This window comes from Hemicordylus capensis, chromosome 1, assembly GCF_027244095.1.
Source record: "Hemicordylus capensis ecotype Gifberg chromosome 1, rHemCap1.1.pri, whole genome shotgun sequence".
Taxonomy (NCBI): domain Eukaryota; kingdom Metazoa; phylum Chordata; class Lepidosauria; order Squamata; family Cordylidae; genus Hemicordylus; species Hemicordylus capensis.
The window spans coordinates 345,894,243-345,918,399 of NC_069657.1; the positions used below are offsets into that span (position 1 = coordinate 345,894,243).

The 24,157-nt window shown below is 42.9% G+C and overlaps 1 protein-coding gene across 8 annotated transcripts in view; it reads left to right on the top strand.

Annotated features, from left to right (window-relative positions):
• Window positions 1-24,157, top strand: part of LAMA2 (laminin subunit alpha 2) — a 759,697-nt gene that overhangs the window by 130,005 nt on the left and 605,535 nt on the right. Inside the window, exon 1 of one of the 8 annotated variants that reach the window (XM_053286184.1) lies at window positions 19,233-19,360. The exons of the other annotated variants lie outside the window; for them this stretch is intronic. The gene's annotated coding sequence lies outside the window, so the exon portion shown is untranslated. Of the gene's footprint in view, window positions 1-19,232; window positions 19,361-24,157 lie in introns of those variants that run through there. 8 annotated transcript variants of the gene reach the window in all.

The window sequence follows — 24,157 nt, forward strand, 5'->3', positions numbered from 1 at the left end:
CGTTAGCCATGCTGGCATCCTCCTGGACTTAGTGGTACCTTTCCTCCTTTTGGGTATACAATCTAACTGGGCTTCTAATATTGTGGTTTTGAGTAAACTCCATGTACTCTGGAGCAAAGTGACTCTCCTGATTTCCCCCCTCAGCTTTCTTTTCACCATACCCCTCATTTTGGAGAAGTTTCCTCTTCTGAAATTTAAAATGTCTGTGTTAGACATCCTTGGTGATTCCCTCCCCGCATGTATGCTGAATTTGATGGCACTGTGGTCACTGTTCCCTAAAGGGTTGATGACACTGACATCATGCACCAGGTCCTGGGTGTTACTCAGAATTAGATCCAAGGTCGCCTTCTCTCTGGTCGGCTCCATGACCAACTGTTCTAGGGCACAGTCATTTAGCGTATCTAGAAATTTGACCTCTTTGTCCTGACTTGAATGTGAATTTACCCAGTCTATGTGTGGGTAATTGAAGTCACCCATAATTACAGCCCTGCCTCTCCTTGACACCTCCCCGATTTCCTTCTGCAACTCCCAGTTACTGTCAGCATTTAGATCCGGAGGGCGATAGCATGTCCCCAGCAGCACATTTCCTTTCAGGCCTTGTATTGACACCCACAGGGTTTATGCGGAGGACTCTGGTCCTCCTTGGTTTTCTAACATGTTAGATTTTATCCCTTCTTTAACATACAGTGCTACTCCACCTCCAAGTTGCCCCTCCCTGTCCTTCCTATAGAGTTTATATCCAGGGATAACAGTGTCCCACTGGTTCTCACTGTTCCACCATGTTTCTGTTATGCCCACTATATCTATTTCTGTGTTAGCAACTAAGCACTCCAGCTCACCCATCTTGGCTCGGAGGCTTCTGGCATTGGCACATAAGCACCTATACACTGAGCCCTGCAGAGCTGATTGTGAGACCCAGAATTTCTGGGCAAACATAATCAAACTGGTGTGGTTAAACTGCATATAACCAGAATAGATAACCAGGTCTGATCCTAGTTAAATGCTGTTTAACCACACCAGTTTGATGAGGATTGCCTGGAAATTCTGGGTTCTCACAACCAGCTTTGTAGGGCTCAGTGATCTTGGTTAACTCTTTTACCAGGATCACCATTGTAGAACTGGGTCTCATGATCAGTGAGACCCAGTTTGGGGCAGTGAGCGGGAAGAGCGGGCTAAGCCCACTCTCCCTGCTCACGAGCGGGCAGGGAGGCCTGGGTGGCTGGATCAGCCACCCACACGATGGCCGGCTCTGTGACGGAGCCGGCGGGAGGTGAGGGGAGCGGGGGCCATGTGGCCCCCGCAAGCCCCAATATGCCTTGCGCGAGTGCGCAAGGCATACTGGGGAGACCCCCGGCTGGGGGTCTACTTGTGAGTAGGCGCGGCGTGAAGGCCCACCGCGGCTACTCACGATCCTAAAAAGCAGGTTTGCTTGAGTGCTCGCTCTGAGTTAGATAAGATGGCGCTGTCCTACCCAGCTCTGCCTCGCACACAGTCACTCCCCCCTCCTCCTACCTAGTTGTTTGCCCAAACACTATCAAAAATTGGAAGAGTGCAGAGCTCCCAAACCTGGGTAGGACATTTCTCCTACCCAGTTTTCAATTGTGTGAGCTGCCTTACTGAGTGACTCTGGGTCAGTTGCTTATCTCTTAGTATAACCTACTTCACAGGCTTGTTGTGAGGTTAAATATGGCCATGTGCATCACTCAGAGCTCCTTGGAGAAACGGCAGGATATAAATGTAAGTAAATAAATGTTATATTTTGACAAACAAAAACCATATACTTTAGAAGTGAAACAGAAGATCTCTTCTGATGATTCGTGAGAAGAGCTCGCTAGTGGTCTGTGGGGAAGAAGGGATTGACATACCTTCCTCGCAGATGATCGGCTTGAAGTCCCTGGGCAGGTGGATCGCCTGCCCAGATGAGCAGTGGCTCCTGCTGCAGCTCCCGGGGTTGGGGTGCTGGTACCTGCCGCTACACCTTACCCTGCCCCAGAGCCCCCAATAAGTGTGTGAGTGTGTTCTGCATTACTGGGGTCCCCCCCCAGGGTTCATGGGAAGCAGCCATGGCTGACACTTGATTTATTTATTTATTGTTTGTTTGTTTGTTGTTGTTAGATTTATATACCCCCTTTCATTAAAAACAAGGCGGTTTACAAAAGTTTTTTAAAAATGATATTGCGCTTGCTCCCTTAACCTCATTTAACTGGGTGGCTCAATAGGCCTGGTGGTTCACACGAGCGTGCAAAACCAGGCTGGGCTCCCTTAGCCCAGTTTTGCACACTCGTGTGAATAGCCTCATTCTGTTCAAATGATATATTAGCTCGAATTCCATAATGGAGACATGCATTGCTTTCATGAGCAATCAGTTTCTGGGAATCATCCCACATTTTGCTGGCTAAAATGAAAGATGTCAGCTGGACATATTGAACATCTGTTTTCAAAACTCTGAGGAACAAAATTGTTCAGAATGTTCTCAGGTTGTACAAAATTAAAATAGCTGGTTTATTTCAGTACATGTTGTCTCTCTGTTTGTCCTTCCATCTAAATTTCCTATTGGAATGAACTCAGCAATATTTCACTTTCTTAATAAAACCCATTTAGCGTCTCCCGCTTTTTTTAAACAAAGGAGATAGCTGTTTTATATATCAAAACATGGGGAATTGTCCACAGTCAGTTGTTAGCGGGCTGTGCATCTGGCTAGTTCAGTGACAGGCAACCGCTCTTCAGCCCTCACCAGACAGGCCGTCTTGCAAAGAGATGGGGAAATATGTGCTGTAGTTGCTAGGCAGCCATAGGATGTGCATCCCAATCATTTTAAGGATCATTTCATATCTAGTGGAAAAGAATTAGTGGGTACACAATATTCAGCATTGTATCGTTGATGTGTGCTGTATAACTGTAAGAGATAATACACACCTTTTAAAAAAAACTGACTACTCCTAATGTTCCAGTCCAGCCCCACATTCACAGCACCAACCTCCAGACCTCCCCACTCTTGAAGGATCTCCTGATTATTGACCCTGACCTTATAGAGCAAATGACTTCATTTTTTAAAAGGCTGACTGAGATGGTTAACATGCTGCATAGCTTCACAGGGGATGTCTCTGGGCTTTCTTTGGTTGTTGAATATAGGTTTCATACTTTGTGCTGTCTGTGGTGTCCAGTAAAACACACTGAAGCTCTTCTCATGATCGGTGAGAAGAGCTTCTCGGCGGTCTGCAGGAAGAGCGGGTTTCCCCTCCCCTCCCCTCGCCTGTTGCTGGGTGGGCGGATCAGCCGCCCAGATGAGCAGCGCTGTGCCTTGCCCAGCAGCATGCCTGGCAGCCCCACCACCCAGAGCCCCAGTAAGCACGAGTGCGCAGTGCATTTCTGGGATCCCCCCTTCTTCCCATGAGACGATGTCCAAAAAAGAGTATGTCCGAAAGACGAGGTTAATGGAGTGCTCGCTCCGTTAACCTCATTTAAGGGGGTAACTACTTAGGTGGGCTTGCCACCATGGAGCCACTGGGCTCGGCCTCAAGCCTGGTGGTTCTCACAAGCGAGCAAAATGGGTCTGGGCCCCCTTAGCCCAGTTTTGCTCGCTTGTGTGAATAGCCTCACTGAAAGTAATTTTCTCTGATCAGATGGGGAAGAAATGAGAGTTACTATAGAGCAGGGCAGCTCAACTTTGGCCCTCCTAAAGATGTTGGCCTGCAACTCCCGTAATGCCTGGTTATTGACCACTGTGACTGGGGATTATGGAACTGTAGAAGGGGGGGGGGGAACTAAGTTGAACAAGCATGCTGTAGAGCCTCTCATTGATTCTCAGTATTTCCTGAGCCTTGACATATGGGAGGAATCAGTTTGGTTTTTCCTCTTTGTTCCCCATTGGATTCTGTGCATAGTCCGCTAAAGGGAGAAGATCCTACTTCTTACTGGACCCACAGCTGTAAATATTCAGGTCCTGTTTTCTTGGCCTCAAAGTAGCATTAAGTATTGAAAAAGGAAATGAAGGAGGGACTGCTACTAACCTTATGAGTCAGCTCCCAGGGGTAGGTTGTTCTTTTAAGCTAATAAACAAATTGTAAATTTCAGCTCATTTTATATGTCCAGGAAATTATAAATAATTGTACAAGTGTTCTAGATATGCATCTGGATTTTGTTACTGCGCTCACATCTTACTAAGAGCAAGCACATCATGAGATATTGGAAATCTGATAACATTACAAGCCTTTGAGCACCCTGCATTCTCATCTGGAGCACAGATTCCTGTAGTATTGCTGATATGCCAGATAAAATAAATGGGTGTCCAAAATCAACCACTATTATTACTGATCTCTTTTAGTTCCTGTGTTGGTGCTGTGATTTGTTGTTAAATGTAACTATACATAAAACTGCAGAAGAATTGTAGGTTTCCCCCCTCACCTTAGAGATTTGCATTAACGTAGGGTTTACTTTTAGATGAAAGGCAAATGTAGCTTACATAGTTGCTTGGTAAAGATAATGTAGTTAATATTGCTTTTCTGCTATGGTTAGGTGTACAAATACTTTGATTCAATAGGACGGACTTCCAAGTAGCTGTTCACTTTCAAGTTTCTCCCTTGGGGATGACATTGTCATTTCTCTTTTCATCCTCCTGACATTAATATTTCTGTGACTAGGCTTCTACACAATCATAAGCTCACAGCTTTCCCCCCCGCCTTCTCTCCCATTTGGTTACAGAAATAAAAAAAGAAACTAGGGCAAACAATCTAGGCTGTAGAATTACACTTTAAATAGAAGATTATGTTACTCGCTCCATGTTCTAGTCTTATAGAAGTTATTCTGTTGTAACGATCAAAACCGGGGGGATACAAAATCCTCCTCTAGCTGTATGGAGTCGCAGGTAGGCTGACACCAACCACTTTTTATATGAGCAGAGTCATCCTTCCAGTGTAATATTCAGGGAGAGTAAAGTGGAAAACCCCTCTGTACAAGAAAGGCTTGAGCAATCTTAGGGCTTCAAGAGCATGTGACTAGGGCAGGACCCAATGAGGAGTGATACTCTGTAACAACAACAGCAACAACCATGATTTATTAATAATTGGATTGGATGATAAGAAAAATGATAGATGCATCAACAATCACTGCTTCCGTTCAAGCAAAACCCTTCCCCATGAACTACAAGAACCATACAGTCAGATCCAAGAACTTAAACAAAAATAAGTTCCCTGATGCACCAAGCTAAACTGGTCCCTATCTTCTCTTCCTACTTCCAGGTAAGGAACTTCCAGTTGATTCCAAGCCCAAGGCTGTTAGTCTCCCCTTTTCTTACAGTAATTGATGATCAGAGGCCTCCAGGGAAGAACTGAACTCTAAGGCTGGTTTTTCACATAACAGGGATCCAGAGACAGAGAATCCAGAGGTCCCCAGACCTAAACGTCCAAATGTGAGAAACCACAGTTCATACCCTAACTCAACCCAAGGGTTCACTCACCAAACTCCAATTTGAACCCTTCTTTTGAAGTGCGGTTCACTGCTCGGACCTCCAGTTTGTGGCTGCCTCCATTATGTCCAAATTCAGTAATGGAAGCAGCCTTCCCTGGGACTGGAGTTGAAGGAAGGAAGCTCTTCCCTATCTCTGTCTGATTGGTTGCCGCAGCTGTCGATCAATCAAAAGAGGAAGCCCAATAGCCAGTTCCCCCTTTTCTCTGCAGACACATAAAAATGCCCTGGATTGCTTTGGGCAACACCTCCTTCCTGTGAACCTCCTTGGCAATTAAGATCTGCAAATGAAGCCCTGCCATCATATGTCATCTTATGGGAAGGCTAGATTGGTCTCCCTGACAACTGCCTTTGCCATTGCAGCCTTAACATTGTGAAATGCCCTCATACGGGAGCCATGTCTGGCTCCTTCCTTACCGTGCTTTTGTAAATGGGTCAGGATTGTTTTTTTGTTTTTCGTTTTGCTTCAGAGTCTTTGATGACAGATTTAATTATTCTATGGCTATCTTTTTGATGTGGAGACCGGTTTCATTGGTGTTACCTTTTTTAAAAGACCTAACATTGTATACCACTTTTAAATACTTTTTTGAAAAGTGGCAGAGAATGAATCTCTAGTTATAAACTTTTCAAGGTTGATGAAAAGAAATGACAGTGCCCTTTCCCAGAGAGATTTTTCTATTGAATTTATTAGGATCCAAAAATAGACACCACGCTCTTTTTTTGTATGTGTTTGTGTTTGCACACACTATATATACCTATATATGCACACTGATTCATTCCAAATGTTTATGACATACAGTGGAGCTGAATGCTCAAGTGCTGCTGACAGTTTCTTTTAGGGTGGCTGCACACTTTTTGTGCTGTAGTTTGCTGTGAGTACAATATTGTTGCTCAAGACAACCTTATAAAACCTGAATGACAGACACCTATCTTTAAATACCACATAGGGTGAGTCTTATGGCACATCACTTATTGTGCCGTAAAAGCTATCTAGTAGGTAATACCAACCATCATTCAACCACATTCAGTACAACAACAAATGCTCTGTCTTGAAGAATATTGCATTTGCCCATGCATAAAATGTGAATTCTGAATTCTGAAACACAAATGGAGTTCTGCTTGTGCAGTTGGGCTTTACTGTCACTTCTTCATCTTGCTGCAGCCCCTTGCATTCCTGAAGAGATGCTTCTGATAGTCAGGGCCCCCCTCCAAAATACAATTTGATGTGGTGTAGGAGGTCACGCAGAAATCAGATACAGGCAAACTTCGGTATTCTCAGAAGTTCTGTTCCCCGCCATTACCGCGGGTAAGGAATCTACAAATATTGAGTTAGGTCCATGCTATCACAAGGGTTAGGTTCCTGGAGGCTGGGAAACTGTGATGAAAATGGGCCAAAACAGGGGTGTGGGCATGCGAAATAAAGTATCCTACCATGGTCCACAGGCCTCCAGAAATGCCCCCCACAGTGCTAAAATATGTTCCCCCCTATGAAAAATCGTGGTTTTAAAACCTTTTAAAAAACAAAACAAGCCACAAAATGGCCCCTAGTCACAAAATGGAGGGTAGAAATGACCTTGGGAGTCATTTCCACCCATCCCTGACCCACAGTTATGTGGTTCTTAAACATTTGTGTGCTGGTTTTATTGCATTTGCTGAGGTCAGGTGCTAATTACCTGACTGAAGATACACAAAACCACGGATAGTGAATCTGTGAATGCCATGGTTGGCCTGCACCCTCAAGATTTGGTGTGTTCCTGGATTCCGTTTGATGCAAACTGTTATGTCCTGAGCACAGGAAATGTGACATCTCCTCAGCAGAGATGTAATGTAACCTTGAGGGAAGATTGTGTGCAATATTCATTTATTCTGCAGAAAAATATTGAAAAATATTTGAAAAATAAATGAAAAATATTCATTTATTCTTCAGAAAAATGATTGTGCAGAAAGACATTCAGTTTGTCTTCAGCCCCCATAAATGTATGTAAAATGTATATACCATTTGAGAATGCTATAACAAAGCTATGCTAGTAACAAATGTAATTCTGTTCAGTTAAACAGAATTAGTAGAACTGGCTTGTTTTGCCCGGAAGAACAATGATGTCCTCGTATTTTTGTAGTTTGACTGTATCTTGTTTTGAAATGAAGCAGCAGCAGCAGCTGTAGCCTTGGGTATCTTTTGAGAGTAGGCGTGGTTCACACCCACCATCTCAGCAGGATAGTTTTGTTTTGTTTGGAAGGAATTTGGACGCCTTGTAACTGAACTCGATGAACACAGAAAAAGTACAAGTTTTCCTTAGAGATGTTCTCGTCCGTTTGTCCTAGAAATGTGAGCCAAAAAGGAAGGTCTTCAGTTTTAATAGTGTCAGACATTAAAAACAGCCCCCGTGAGGAGTTTCAAAACATTAGCTGTTCCTAATGCCACTGTTCTGAACAACATATGGACTGGAAAATCCTTAATGCAAGTGGCCATGTGAAATAATTTGATGGAGAAATTATTCAGGAAGCGTACTTGGACAACAGAATAGCTGGTTGATGAAGCAGAATGAGGGAAGAGCAATTCTTTACAACTTAGGCTGCAATCCTATGAACACTGAGATGGGAAAAGTCCCATTGAACTTAGTAAGACTTGAATCCGAGTTGACATGCTTGGAATTACACTGCACATGTTGCAGTGCTTCCAGGGCTAACTCAGTAGAACTTATATGTAACTTTATTCAGATGGGAAAGGCCTTTAAATCCAAAGAGGCTATTCACACGATGGAGCAAAATCAGGCTAGCGGAGGCTAGCCTGATTTTGCCCCATTGTGTGAACCACTGGGCTTGGCTGCGAGCCCGGTGGTTCCTAGGCGGGTAACCCGCCTAAGTATCCCTTCAAACCTGGTTTTAAAAATAGTGAGTAGCCGCAGCGTGGCTACTCATGAGGAGACCCCTGGAGGGGAGGTGAAAAGCTGCCTCCCGGCTCCAGGGGTCTCGCCAGCATGCTCTGTGTGCTCACGCAGGGCATGCTGGCACTTCCGGGGGCCAATTGGCCCCCACTCCTCCCAGCCCCCACTGGCTCCATCACGGAGCCGGCAATTGTGTGGGCGGCCGATTCGGCTGCCCAGGGCTCCCACCCAGATCGTCTGCGGGCAGAGCGGGCTTAGCCCGCTCAGCTCACCAAACCGGGTCTCACCGATTGTGAGACCCGGCTCAAAGTCTTTCAGAGGTTTGTATCCTAATCATGTGCTGCAGGTGGTAATTTTTGTGGTTTGCAGATAAGCAATGTGAAAAACAACATGGCCTGAAAGGAAGCAAAAACAAAGCATTTTCTGAAGTGTTTGTAAAAGCCAAAAGGAACTCAAAGTTCACTACATGTTATGAACTGGAAATTTTAAAGGAGTTCTATATAGCCTGTGAACCACCAAGCTCTATGCAACCATTGTGATTTATTTTGATCTGTTGATGCCAATACCACCTCACTTCTGCAACCAGTTTTTGCAGTCTCCGGTATTGTGCAAAAACAGAAGGCTTATCAAGCCCCTGATGAGCAACCATACAGGGCTGGTAGACTGTATTTTTCTTGGGTAGGTCACAACCTCTGTGGGTTTTATCTTCATTAATGGTTCTGTCCGTTGTTGGGGATAAGATCATCTGGTACACTTTCACTTCTCATTTGATGTGTTCCCTGCATCAATGAGCAAGTAGGGGTGTGCAAACAGGTTTGAATCCAAGCCGGTTAGACATCGAGATGGTTCAGTTTGAAGCTTCAGGGTCAAGGCAAACCAACCCTAGATCGGCTTGACCCCAGACCAAACACCCACCCACACAGACAGTTGGGGGTTTGCTGAGCCTTTTTAAAAAACAAACAAACTTTTTAAAAACTTACTCCCTTTGGGGGGCTTCCCCGAGGTGGCGGGGGTTGTCCCGTGATGGTTTCCACTCCCTCCACCAGCCTTCCTTTTTGTAAAAATCACCCGGTTCGGTGATTTGACCCTTTCCAGGCCTATTCCCCAGGGCAGTGGCCAGTTTGGAGGCTGCTGTGCCTGCACAGTGGTCTGTGTGGCCAGGTCATGACGAAAAAATGTTTGACGAACCCTCCACAAACCAAACCAAATGGGGTGGTTCAATGGGGGGACAAAACTAAACTGATCTAGTTCAGGACTGGTTCAAACTCGAACCGAATTGGGCCAGGTGGTTTTGTGCCAGAACCTAAGGGGTATACTCGTGGGTCAAATGGACCACAACCCAAAATTTGGCTTTAAAAAAGCCAAATCTGGCAATGGTTAGGGCTTCTTGTTGCTTAGTTCAACCTTGCCAACTGGGACTTGGGTCCAGCTGATGTTGGTGATGCTGACTTGCCTGGCTCTTTCCCATTGAGAGTTGAGTCCTGGCTGTTACTAAAGATTGGGCCATAAGACTGTGCTTTTGGTTGCACACCCAGTCCCCAATAACGCCAGACATGTCACTGGAGGAACTAGGTCCACTTTATTAATTCAATTTACAAATAACCTGCAATGAGGAACAAACTAAATAGAGTGCCAGTACCACACATGTGGGTCAACCTCATAAGGAGGACTGCCCACAGCAGTGTGAAGGACTGAGTGTTGATTCAGCCCAGCTCTAGTTCCAGACATAGTCAAAACTGTGAGGTTTTATCTCTGCTGAGGGAAGGCCAGCCTTCTCCACCCCACCCCCCCAGGCCGCAAAACACTGAGTGGTGGGCCCAGCCAGCCTCTGAGTAGAGCCAGATTGCAGCCCAAGTGCAGCAAAACCCACAAGGGCCTTTCTTCAGCTTCCTACTCACCTTAATTGGTCCTCCAGTCAAATACCAATACAAGACAACCTACCCAAACACACACTCACCTGCAAAGTGACACAAATTTCACCATTTTAAAAAAGTAAAATGGATGTATAGAGGCCAGAGACTAACATTTCATGCTCTTCTATTGTGTGTAGCAAGATAAAAAATTCCTTTTATGTTGAGAAGTTTGCTTCTATTGAGCTAAACTGAATATTTGCTAAGAAAAGTTCTCTGTGGTTCTGTCTACTGTAGGATTTAAAGGGGCAAATACACTTTGTATATGCTCAGGGGCTTTGCCATCAGTTAACTGGTTTTAAAATGTGCGACTTTGTAGACAGCAGCACAGAAAGAAATATATAGTCACTGTTAAGCAGATGACATTTATATCTTATCCTCCATATGGTATATTGGAGTGAAATGCACTTCATGTATGCTCAGAAGCCATGCCTTCTGTTGGCTATTCAAATATAGCAGTCTGAAGACAGGAGGGATACAAAGATACAGACAGCAATAAGTGTGAAAACACTTCAAACTTAGGATGCTAAGGCCAGTATGAAGAGAGTTCTTATCATTTCTTTGTAGTTCCTATCATTCTTTCTTAGCTGCTATAATTCATCCTTAAAAGGAATCTAATAACTCCACCACTCAACACCATAATAGCACCACAACCCACCCCATCTCCCTGTTAATTTTCCTGTGGGCTTTTTCTATGCCTTTGGATATGCTGAAACCTTGTGCTGTAAGAGCTTGGAATATATAACTGACCCCAGGCCATCTTTTCAGTAAGTGCATTATGTCAGCCTGGAGCTTGTGGTCCCTCAGACATTTGCCCCTCTTCTGCCCAGACCATCATTCTGCAGTTAAATTACAAGGATGTGTGATAGAGTGAGAATTCTCAGCAGTGGAAGAGAGCCAGGAGGAGATAATATAAAATGTCAATATTCCAACCTATGCTAGGCATGTCATTAAAAAACAAATTCTTAAATTGCAGCCAAAGTTTCAAAGTAGTCTGCAGCCCAAATAATGAATATGTTCTAACAGAATGTACATGGAGCAGCCAGAGTTGTGCATGCATAGCTCTTCTTTAAGAAAGCAAAAACCCAAATCAGGTGCTTGGATGGAAAGGAGAAGCAGCTGGTGTCTGAAAAGCCCATATGACTGGCCTGCAACCTATGTGACTTGGTCACTTAAATATTACCCCAGATGCATGGAAGCCATTCATAGAAAAACAGCTTTCACATGGCTAAGCTAATGTTTAAAGGGTCTTTCATTTCACACTCAGGAGGTCCATCAAACAATATACAGCCAGTTTGTCTCATTTGGTTTCCTGTTCTCTGCTGTTCCTAGTTCATTTCATTATTTCAGTGAATACTTTTCATGTACCCATACAATTTAAGTAGAACAGGTATGTTTTCAGGCTGGAGCCTAAATATCTGTCATATTCCAGTACAGTGAAGGTTACCTGCAGAGATATACACTTTAACTGCAGTTTCACAGCAGGTCAGTACTTACTGCTATTCAAATACAAGAGAAAATGAAAAAAAGTCAACTATATTTTAGTGACCTGTTGGCATTTAACTTCAGTGCTAGTTCAGATGTAATGTTCCATACATTATTGGCTGTAATTGCAGCTGTTCTATGTGTTTCAAAATGTAGTTTATAAAATACACCTCCCCTGACAAAAGTCTTACCATTGGCTTTATAGAGGATGTCTTCTCGTGAAGAAAAATTACTGTTGACATTTTTCACATAAAGCCACCTTTGCCCTTTACATTTTATCCATGAGAAGATAAGAGCTTTACCCTCAGAGTTAAAGCCCTACACATAAGTACAAATATAACAATGCTTTGGATAAAATAAGGAACAACTGTGAGCACAGGAGTCACTCCTGCAAACTTGCTTTCTATTCCAGTAATATACATTGAATAAACAACAACAACAACAACAACAACAACAACAACAGAATAACAGAACTCATTTGAAGGGCTCAACAAATGCCTAAAGAAGGAATTCTCAACTCTGTCATATTCCAGTACATCTTACTGCTACTTCCCACTTGATGACTTCAGAGCCTTTAAGTGGCTTGAAAGGCCTTTTATGTTTTCCCACAATGGTAATCTTGCATAGGAAAAGGAAAGATTGTGCCCTTGAGTCGGTATCAACTCTTGGCGACCACAGAGCCCTGTGGTTTTCTTAGTAGACTATAGGAGTGGTTTACCATTGCCTTCCTCCCGTGCAATGATGATGCCTTTGCCGTTGTCACTGAAGTGAGCATCTGCCTCCAGTATGATGCCTTTGCCGTTGTCACTGAAGTGAGCATCTGCCTCCAGCACCTTCTTATATTGTTGCTGCCCGATATAGGTGACCACAAATATATATTTACTAGGCACAGTCTGGGAAGCACACCGGCGAGCATTTGAACTAACAGCCTCCTGCTCCCTAGGCAAGCTGCTTCCCCACTATGCCACCACAGCTGATGTTCATGTGTGCATAGCATGATTTATTCTGGTTGCAACATGTCTTTAAAAAACAAACAAACGCTTTAATGTTGAGTTCTAGCCAAGGATGAATATTGGTAACAAATTCTGGTTTTGAACATATGAAACTACCTTGTACTCAGCCAGACCATTGGGCCAACTATTCCAATGTGATGACATTGACTGATAGCAGCTCTCGAAGGTTTTTTAGAAGTCTTTCCAGACTCTGTTACCTGGACTTTATGTACACCAAGTAAATGCTCTATCATTGAGCTGTACATCCTCATTGAATACAGCTTGGAATTATCCCTTGGAGAAGCAAGTTATTGTCACGGGCTGGGTAGGGATGTGAATCAGATCTGAGAAAGCAGTTCAATGATCCAACATTTGTATGCAATGTATCATCTTTTTAAATTGTGAGCCCTCTGAGGACAGGAAGCCATCTTTATTTTATTTTTATTTATTTAACATATTTGTATACCGTCCTAAACCAAGGTCTCAGGGCAGTTCACAACAAAACACTAAACAAAGCATTAAAATCAATTAAATGCTAAAAACAGTTTAAAACAAATCAATTAAAAAATCTAAAATCTAAAAAGTTAAAAAGCCTGGGTAAAAAGATGAGTCTTCAGACATTTTTAAAAAGCCGCTAGAGAGACTCTTATTCCCACGGGAAGTGCATTCCAAAGTCTCAGGGCGATAATAGAGAAGGCCAGTCCTGGGTGACCACCAAGCGACATGAAGGTAGCCACAGACGAGCCTCCCCTGATGTACGCAGTGAGCGATGGGGATCATGTAGAAGAAGATGCTCTCTTAGGTACTGTGGGCCTAAGCTGTTTAGGGCTTTATAGGTTATAACCAGCACTTTGTATTTTCCCCGGAAACTTATTGGCAGCCAGTGCAACTCCTGTAATATAGGAGTAATATGGTCTCTTCGAGATGACCAACCTGGCTGTCGCATTTTGTACTAATTGTAGTTTCTGGACTACGTACAAAGGCAGCCCCACATAGAGCGCATTATTATTTCTTGTTTACACAGTCAGATAGGTGTTACTGACTGGTTTGTTTTATCCAGACATCGAGTCCTTCCCAAGGACCTGGGATGCCAGAATTTTATTGTCAGTTATAGATATCGTCGCAGAATATAGGGTGTTCCCAGTAAGGCTGCTTTTTGTAATTGGCTGATGGTGATTTCTGTGGCCCCTATGGTGTTGAGCTGCTCTTCAAGGCCTTTTGGAACTGCACCCAGGGCGCCAATTACCACTGGGATTATTTTGGTCTTTTTCGGCCACAGCCTTTTAATTTCAATTTGTAGATCTTTGTATTTGGTGATTTTTTTCTATTTTTTTCCTTCTATTCTGCTATCCCCTGGTATTGCTGTGTCGATTATTTTCACTTGTTTTTCTTTCTTCTTGACTACAGTTATATCTGGTGTATTGTGTGGCAGATGTTTGTCTGTTTGTAGTCGGAAGTCCCATAATATTTTTACATCTTCATTTTCTACCACTTTTTCAATTTGATGGTCCCACCAATTCTTGGCTACAGGTAGCTTGTATTTTTTGCAGATGTTCCAGTGTATCATCCCTGCTACCTTGTCATGCCTTTGTTTGTAGTCAGTCTGTGCGATCTTCTTACAACAGCTGATCAGGTGGTCCACTGTTTCATCTGCTTCTTTACAAAGGCGGCACTTGCTGTTTGTGGTGGATTTTTCGACTTTTGCTCTTATTGCATTTGTTCTTAGTGCCTGTTCTTGTGCAGCCAGTATTAAACCCTCTGTTTCTTTCTTCAAGTTGCCATTCTTAAGCCATTGCCAGGTCTTGGTGATGTCTGATTTCCCACTTATATTGTGCAAATATTGACCATGCAGGGGTTATTTCTCCATTTTTCTGCTCGGTTCTTGATTTGTTCTTTCTCGTAGGCCTGCTTTGTTTCATTGGTGTTGAATAGTTTCTCGTTATTGACCATTTGAAGTGCATCTACTTCACTGTCCTTGATATATTCTTCAAGGCCTCTTTTCTCCTCCTCTACTGTTTGATGGACTTGCAGCATTCCTCTTCCACCTGAGCTGCGAGGGAGGTATAGCCTATCTACATCACTGCGGGGGTGCAGAGCATGATTGATGGTCATGATTTTCCTGGTCTTACGATCTAGCGTCTCTAGCTCTGCCTGGGTCCAGTCTATTATTCCTGTGATGGTCCCACCAATTTTTGGCTACAGGTAGCTTGTATTTTTTGCAGATGTTCCAGTGTATCATCCCTGCTACCTTGTCATGCCTTTGTTTGTAGTCAGTCTGTGTGATATTATTATTATTATTATTATTATTATTATTAATTTGATTTCTATACCGCCCTTCCAAAAATGGCATTGCAGTAATCAAGTATGTAGGTTACCAGCAAGTGTACTACTGTTCTGAGATCATGAACCTCAAGAAACGGATGCAGCTGGCGTATCAACTGAAGCTGATAGAAAGCGCTTCTGGCCACTGCCTCAAGCTGGGGAACTAGGGAAAGGTGTGGATCCAGAAGCAGTCCCAGACTGCATATCTATCTATCTATCTCAATAGCTTTGGGAACTTTAGTTGAACGTGGTATGTAAATATTTGTCATATTCATCTGTATTAATAGTAGTAATTACATAGGAGATGAAATGAAGACATAAGTCCAGGTTACCTGAGAGAGTGCTTCCCTACAAGATCCCCACCACTCACCAGAGGGATCCATCTTCAGGTGCCACGGGTTCATCTGGTGGTGACCTGGAATCAGGTGTCCTTCTCAGTTGACACCCCAAGATGTGGAATGCACTCCCCATGGATATGAGAAGGATTATCTTCCTTTCAGGAGACTTTAAAGACCCATCTTTTTAGCCTGGCATTTAATGATGTATAGTTGTTAAAATTTTAATACTAACCTGGTTTAAATTTTTAAAATTATTTTAATTGTTTTATTATGTGTTTTTGATTTCAATGTAAACCACCCTGCGCCACTTTAGGAAGGGCAGTATATAAATCAAACAAACAAACATACCAACCTCTAATGGAGGCGAGCCTTGCTGAATAGACTACTCACAAACCAATTGTTCTGGGTGGAGATCTTCCCACTTAGAGATAATGTTTGGAATGTTTCTCAGAAGTGGCTAATTCTCACATGCCCTTAAAACTGAGGACCATGCAGGAGACACTTATAAGTCAACAAGAGGTTGTGTATCTTTGCACCTGGAGACATCCTGGTCTCTGAGATAGTAAAGAAACATAGCCCATTCACCTTGCAAAGCTACATTTGCATACCTGGATCTTGCCTTTTGTCCAGAAGGACCCACCTAAAATGACTAAGTCCATGTAGCAATGGACTCTGTTGCTTTGCACAGCAACTCCTTGCCCTCCAGGGTGGGATAGCCACCTGGCTGAGTCAATAGTTGCCTTAGGGCACATTTTTAAAATATAAATACCCAGCCAGGTCACAATGGTCTCAGACTATGAGGTCATTCACTCAATCGAAAACTGTGTTCTACCTGGGTTTGGGAACTGTGTGTACTCCCAATTTTTGATTGTGTGAAGCACGGTTAGAGGAAAACCTGGGTAGAAGTGACTGTGTGGAAGCAAGGTTAGAGGAAAACCTGGGTAGCTTTTTCTCCTACCTTGCTTCCACACAATCACTTCTACCCAGGTTTTCCTTTAACCTTGCTTCCACACAATCAAAAATTGGGATTACACACAGCTCCCAAACCCAGGTAGAACACAGTTTTCAATTGTGTGAATGACCTCTCTGTTTGGATCCTGCAATCCTACAGACTCTCACATGTTGTGAGCTGTGGCTGCTGCCCTCTCGCTCTTCATCCCCACTTCTACCCTGTGCTTTACTCCAGAGAAGCCACATTTGCCCAGCCATTGTGCAGTCAACGTGCTCAGGAAGGATAGGTAATACTAACCTCTCCAGCCATCTGTCTCTAAGCCTCCTTGCCTCTTTCTTTGCTTCCTTCCCCGCTCTCCAGGCACTTGGTATTGCAAGCCTCTAAGTAGGTTCTTATTCTGGACTTAAGCCAAATTATCACACTCCTTTAACCAAGACTCTCATTTAGGACTCTAGCAAAATTATTGAATTGCCTAACCAAACCCTCTTTTTTGCCTTCTATAATTCCCCCTTTTTACTCTTAATAAAGCTTTGGAACTTCACCCACGTTTCCACATCTTTTCCAATACACCAAGACTGCTAAATTGATACTGTGTCAGAATTGCTCCCCCAATCCGAGCTATTTCCCCCACTTTAGCCTAAAAGCATAGCTGGAGTGCCTTAGACAATCACGCCGAGGAATTCAGCCTTAGCCAATCACTCCGAGGCACTCCAAGGCATCACTCTGTTTTGATAACAATGGGCTCTTTAAAAAAGAGGAGAGCAGTCCTTCCCTGCTCTCCGTCACCGCATATAGCTTTTTGCTGTCGTGATGCTCATCCCAAGAACCTGCATGTGCCAGCACAGGCACTTACATGGCTTGCGTGCATGCACGGAAGCCATGTGCTTGTTGGCGCCATGCGTGGGTTGTTGGGACAAGCACTTCCACAACAGGTGGCTGTATGCAGCGGCAGAGAGTAAGTGAGGACCTGCTGTCTCTTTTTTAAATATCCCACTCACCCCAACCTTCCCCATGGTGCTGAACCAGTTAGGACCTCGTCCAAACTGATTTGGTGCCAAACCCGTTCATGAACTTTGGTTCATGCACATCCCTAATAAAAGGTCTGTGGTTCCGTCTAGGGAAAACTAGTTGCTGTTTAAGTCCCACTGGAATCCATAGGATTTCACTTCCCACATTTGCCTCACTGATATCAATGGGCATCACAAGCAACCAAGTTTCTTGATTGGGACTGGTGTTGCCAGGCAGTTTAGGTGAGTATGTAATTAATAGCCCAGGCCTACTGTTTTTCTGATACAACCCTCAGAGCAATGTTACATACATGTTTAGAGGCCTGATTGTGATTCTTTAGACAAATAAGGTTCTGTATCTGGTGGTAACGATTTTATCCAAATATTTCATTTTAAGGAAGCATTTTATAAATCCTGAACGCATTGTCTGGTCTTGCTCATATTTTACACTTCAGTTAGTGGTGAGATAGGAATTAGTGAATAACATTCAACTGCCAGCTATGGCAACAGAAATTATAAAGAAAATATGAAGGAAGAAATGTGATCTCGAGAATGGCATAGCTATATGTTAGGGAAATGTTAGGGAAATTTATATCTTGACTGTACAGTGTGCAACAGATAGCATTTACTTTGCACAGTAAATTTTGAAGGGCTGTGTGTGCGTGTGCACGCGCGTGCGCTCGCATCTGTGTCAGAAGTAATGTGGGAAGGGAAAGACAGCAGTAAATTAGTTACTCTACATTTTATTCTATGGCAAAAGCCATCACACAGTGTTTGAATGCAATCAGTCAAAAGCATATCCACAAATCAAGGCAAAATGTATCTCTTTTTTTTTCAAAGAAGATGTGCATTTTTTCAAAATACTGGAAAGAGGCTTCATAGTCCCTTTTCTGAAACAGATGCATGTGTTGCCCTTTCTCATGTCAATTTCTAGGGATAAAAATGAAAATTCTCTGTGGTTCATCTTCATGAGGCAGCTGTCAAGAGTATAGCAGGTATTATTACACTTGAACTCTCAAAGAAAGGTGTCTACATTTATCTCATTGCCCTTAAAAAGAATTCAGCATTTAGGAGTGACAGTGCGTAATGATGTGTTGTTTGGCACTTTGGTACAAAGGGAAAGAAGCAGAGTGTAACATTACTGTTTTGGCTTGCATGGGCATACACACAAGCAATGAATATGAAGGCTTTGCTGGCAGTCAGGAATGGCCTTTCGGCTATTGTTGGCACTTATCATAGCAGGGGTTCATAAAAGCTGAGAAAATAATAGAAATTGTTTCTGCAGCACACCGAGTCTTCCAAGCATCTTCAACAACAATGTACAGTAAGTATAGAAAATAATTGCACTTTAGTTTAAAAATGTTTTCTAAAGCTAGGTCATTTCGCTTCTACTCCTTTACCACTGGCTATGTACCACTTCATACACAACAGAACAACAAAGGTTTGCTATCCTTTGCTAACACAGTTAAGAGTGTTTACAGGGCATTGAAACCTCACCAAATAAATCAATCTCACCAAAGAATTGCATTACATGTCCTAATAGTTGTCCACAAATCAGCTATGTGAGGCTAGGATTTCACTAATTATTTAATGTGCTCATTTATGTTTGTTGTTCAGAAATCAGAAATCAGAAATAAGCTATTTCTTAACCCTGTTTTCCATTCAAACCTATCTTCCCTATACATGATCCCCACCATGTGTTAAGTTCAGCAGGAAAGGTCCATCTTCAGGTGCCAGCAGTTTGTCTGTTGATGACTTGGGAATAGACCTTTTCCATAGCCACTCTTAGATTATGGAATGCAATCCCTGCAGAAATTTGAGGTTTAACAATGCTGATGGCCTCCAAGAGACCCCTTAAAACTCATTTTTAAAAATCTGACCTTCAGTGGTTTTAATTTTTTTTAAAGTTGTCTTAACTTATTTTAAACATTTAACTGTTTTGTTTTGTGGATTTTTTAAAAAAATTGCTTGTAAACCACCCAGGGCTAGCAGATGAGGCAGTATAGGTAAGTAATTAATTTTTAAATATCATTAAAAAAAATTCTGTGCAGTTGATTTTACATGCTGCACAAGTCACTAATTATTTCTTTCATTTTCTTTTTCTGCATGGAGCTGTGAAACTGCTTGGAAACTTACTGCTATACTCAGGCAGTTATTATGATGACAGAGCGATTTTAATTCCAAAAGCAAAAATCAGATTTTCATTGTAGTTCTAACTCCATCCACTTTTATTTATCCACAAAGGGATATCTCCCCACACCTACAATGGACGTAATAATATGTGGATTAGTGTGTGTCAGATATTCTAGTCATATTACTACAGACTCAGTAGTGTTACTCTGGAGTAAAGGGACTTGATAAAAGCATGCTTATTTTTTATATTTCAGCTTCTGAAATACGATATTTTACAACAGGCTGGTTGGATAATTTTGACATTTTGGCACTGAGATTGTTGGTGTGATGTGATGAAAATTGCTGGAATTTAGTTTTTTCTTGTTAATCTTTTTATGTTTGAAGTTCATAAGGATCTTTTCAGGATTCATGTTCTTGAGGTCACTGCTATGAGCAGCAACCAAGGGTTGTATTAATCAGGTCTTTGCCTGATTAGCGCTCATCTGCTAGATATTATATAACTTGGTTGCCTTAATTGTAGCCTAATTGGTTAGTTGGAAATGTAAAATGATCTGTTGCAGGACAAGCTGGCTTAGTTCATGTAAATATTTTAGTATGGACTGCTGCCTACTTGTCTCTATAATATTCCCTGTGCTTGTTCAGTGGGGGCGGGGAGAACCCTCCCTATATATATTGTCTTGATTGCCTTTTTGCTTTCATGCCTTGTCTGCCATGTTAGTGGTAACATTATGCCTGTCTGCTCTGTCTATTTGGTTAACTGTTGCCATACCGCTGAACCTGGTCTCCTTTTTAAAAAAGATCCCGCTTGCTGCTCCACCCCCTGCACCCCCATGGCACCGAACTTTGGTTTGTGCACATTCCTAGCCTTGAATTCATGATTGTTCCATGAACCATCAGCTTGAAGCTTCCATGAACTTATGCTCTTATTTTTGTCCTTCATTTTTAATCCCTTTCTCCCTTGTTTTCTAGGAATTTCGACTTAGCTATGAGCCCTTGCATTACTAGTTTTTTTTCTTTTAAAAAATTATAGTTTGTAGGGATTATATTAAGGCATTAGGAGCAGTCCTAGGCAAGGAAAGTGACATGCATGAGCCAGTTCCAGGAATAGCTGAATTATGCTGTGAGAACTGCAGAATTGCAGTACAGGAGGCCATCGTTATCCAGTTTCGGTCTTCGCAGTTTCATGTATCCATGTTTGGGCAATATATACCTGACGTCATTATAAGTACACAGTTTTCAGGGGTGCAGATTTGCCCTTTTATGGTTTGCCCATGCTCTTGATGCATGTGCTTGTTGGTTAAGAGAGGAGCTTGGAGGAGGATGGTGGAGAGTTTTAGTTTGGTTTGTTTTTTTGCAATTTTTATTTATTTTTCAAATTTCTGTCTCTAGGTGGTTTACAACAACATGGAACAGATTAAAATGAAAACCACTTAAAACAATTAAAAACCACAGTACAGTTTAAAACAGGGGTGGGGAACCTTGGCCCTCCAGCTGTTTTTGAACTACAACTCCCACCATCCCCAGCCACAATTGTGGCTGGGGATGATGGGAGTTGTAGTTCAAAAACAGCTGGAGGACCAAGGTTCCCCACCCCTGGTTTAAAAGCTTGGGTGGAAAAATAAGTCTTTAGAGACTTCTAAAAGATGTCAGAGATGGGGAGGCTCTTATTTCATCAAGGAGCACATTTCAGAGTCTTGGGGCAGCAACAGAAAAGGCCCGCCCTAGTGTAGCCATCAGATGAGTCAGTGGCAACTGCAGATACACCTTTCCAGATTATCTCAATGGGTGATGGGGCTCATGGCAAAGGAGACATTCTCTTAAATACCCAAGGCCTAAGCTGTTTAGGGCTTTACAGGTTATAACCAAGACCTTGTAATTTGCTCGGAAACTTATTGACAGCCAGTGTAGCTCTTTTAATATAGGAGTAATAATGTCTCTCCAAGATAAAGCAGAGACCAACTGGCTGCCACGTTCAGTACCAACTGCAGTTTCCAGACTATGTACAAAGGCAGCCCCACATAGAGTCATTGCAGTTGTCAAGTCTGGAGGTTACCAGCATATGTACCACTGTTCTGAGGTCGTTTATCTCAAGAAATGGATTCAGCTGGTGTATCAGCTGAAGCTGATAGAAGGCACTTCTGGCCACTGCCTCAACCAGGGACCCCAGGGAGAGGTTTGCATCCAGATGCATCCCCAGGCTGCACATCTGTTCCTCCTGGGGAAGTGTGACCCGATCCAGAACTGGCAGATAAAAACCATCTCCCAAGTTCTGATACCTCTGGGTCATGACACACAATAAGTACTTCTGTCTTATCTGGATTCATACTCGGTTTGTTATCTCTCATCCAGCCCATCACCACCTCCCCAGACAGGCATTTAGGGTGGTTATGCCTTCTCTTGATTTGGGTGTCAGCAGCATACTGATAACTCCCTGTACCAAATCCCCTGATGATATCTCCCTACGGTTTCATGTAGATGTTAAAAAGCATTGGAGACAATATGGAGCCCTGGGGGACACCATATAAAAGTCCAGATTTTGAAGAACAAGAGTCTTCAAAGGATGCCATCTAGTATCTGCCCGAGAGTTAGGAATGGAGCCACTGCAAAGCAGTGCCTCCCACCCCCAACTCCCTCAGATGCTCCAGAAGGATACTTGGTCAATAGTAACAAAAGCCTCTAAGAAATCCAGAAGGACCAACAGAGTCACACACCTTCTGTCAGTTCCTAATTGAAGATCTTCCACCTGGCCAGAGTACATTTACAATGACAATATGTATTTTATCTTCACTTTAAAAACGAAACTTAAGTATTGTTCTCTACATAGCATGCTCATTTCAGAACAACTTCCAAACCATGGTTTGTAGGATACAAAAACCTCTGGACTTGCACTCTTTACCTCTTGTGCTGACTTTCGTTCTCTGTTTCCTGAGCAAATTATGACATCTAACTGAACTAAGTATGGCTAATTCTTTCCCTCCCAAATCAAAACCCATTTCAAACCATGGTTTCTGGTTTTAATGTCAAGTATGAAGCAACATTTGCTGGTTGGGACGCATGACAAACTATGGGTACCCCTTAGAAAGAAAATGGAGATAAGCCATCACAATACACAAGAGCCAGGAAAGAGTGCATGTATGTGTGGCTTGTGGGACATATTTTTCGGTGGCGAGGACATCCGCGGGAAGGGTAGTTTATGAAAATTCACCCCTCCTGTGTGAGGGTCAACCTGCATTAGTGTAGAACTCATCCACAGCACCGGCACAACTCACAGAATACTGGTGCTTTGTTTGTTAGGATGTTGGCTACTCTGTGTACTAAGACTTCCTATTAGACAGAGCAACTTAAAAAAAATTGCTCTGTCTGAACCCTAAGCCTGAAGAAGAGTTCTGTAGAATCTGAAAATCTGCTTCATATTTTTTAACAGAATGATATACGCAGTTGTGACATCTTACTTGCTCTGTATATCTCAGGAAGGTTTATATCTCAGGAAGATTTATGCTTCAGACCCATCTTTGGGTCACAGTTCTTCTTAAGTCAAGTGGATATAGGCTACTAGAAAAAGATTCACAGGCTTGAGAATCTGGAGTTCTTGGTACTCTTTCAGTAGGACAAATAAATAGAAAGAGGAAGAAGATAGTTAAATGTGTGTCCTAACTATTGCGACATTGGTTCTGCATAGAACATTCTTCATTTTGTGCAACGATGCAGAGAAATAATCAAATCAAAGTTTATTTTGAGCTTTTTGTTTGCTTTTCACATAAATATGATCAATACTTTCAGTCTAAATTTGACTTATGAGTAATTTATTTTACAAGGATTACAGTGTCGTTTGTTAATGGTTTTAAAATAGAAGCTGAATGAATTTTTAAATTTAAGACTTCTACTGTGGGAGGAAAAAGGCATTGAAGCAACTGTCAGATATTCAGCAAAGGTGTTTTTCTGTTATTTCAATGTGCAGTTTGTCAGACTTTTTTGTAATATTACTTGGAAACTTATTTATGGATTTATTTATGGTAACTATTTATGGATCCTTAGTGTCATATTGGAAATGTATCAACTGAAGGTATACAAGGGTTTCTTAGTTTTGGTGCTATTAAACTCAACTAGCTTAACCCACACAGCATCTGTGTGCTAGTACTGGATTGCTCCTCTCACCCCCTGCCACAGCACCCCATCACCTCAGAGAGATCACCCTCACCTGATAAGCACTCCTGCTCCTCCACCTGATTGCTTCCATCCCCCTCACCCCTCTTGGTCACTCCTCCATCCCTTTACTCCATCCCCCTCACCCCTCTTGGTCTTGGCTGCAGCGTTGCTGGTGCCAATTGGCCAAGCCTCAGCACCCTATCCCCAGAGAGCTCACCACCCTCACCCAAGCCCTGCTCCTGTTCCTCCCCACAGGAGCAGCAGCAGCGGTTGACCGGGCCCTTCCTCGCTGCCGCTGCCAACACCATAGCTACTCGTTCTCCTCAGGCAGTTGACAGGCCTGGGCCCGTCCCTTCCCTGCCTGCCTCCCTCCACCAATGGCCTCGGTAGACCCAAACAGCAGCAGAGGTTGACTGGACCCTTCCTTGCTGCCAGTAGGCACTGCCATGGCCACTCGTTCCCCTTAGGCCACTGACAGGCTTGGGCCCATCACTCACCCTTCCTTCTTTTCCCCTACCTTCTTT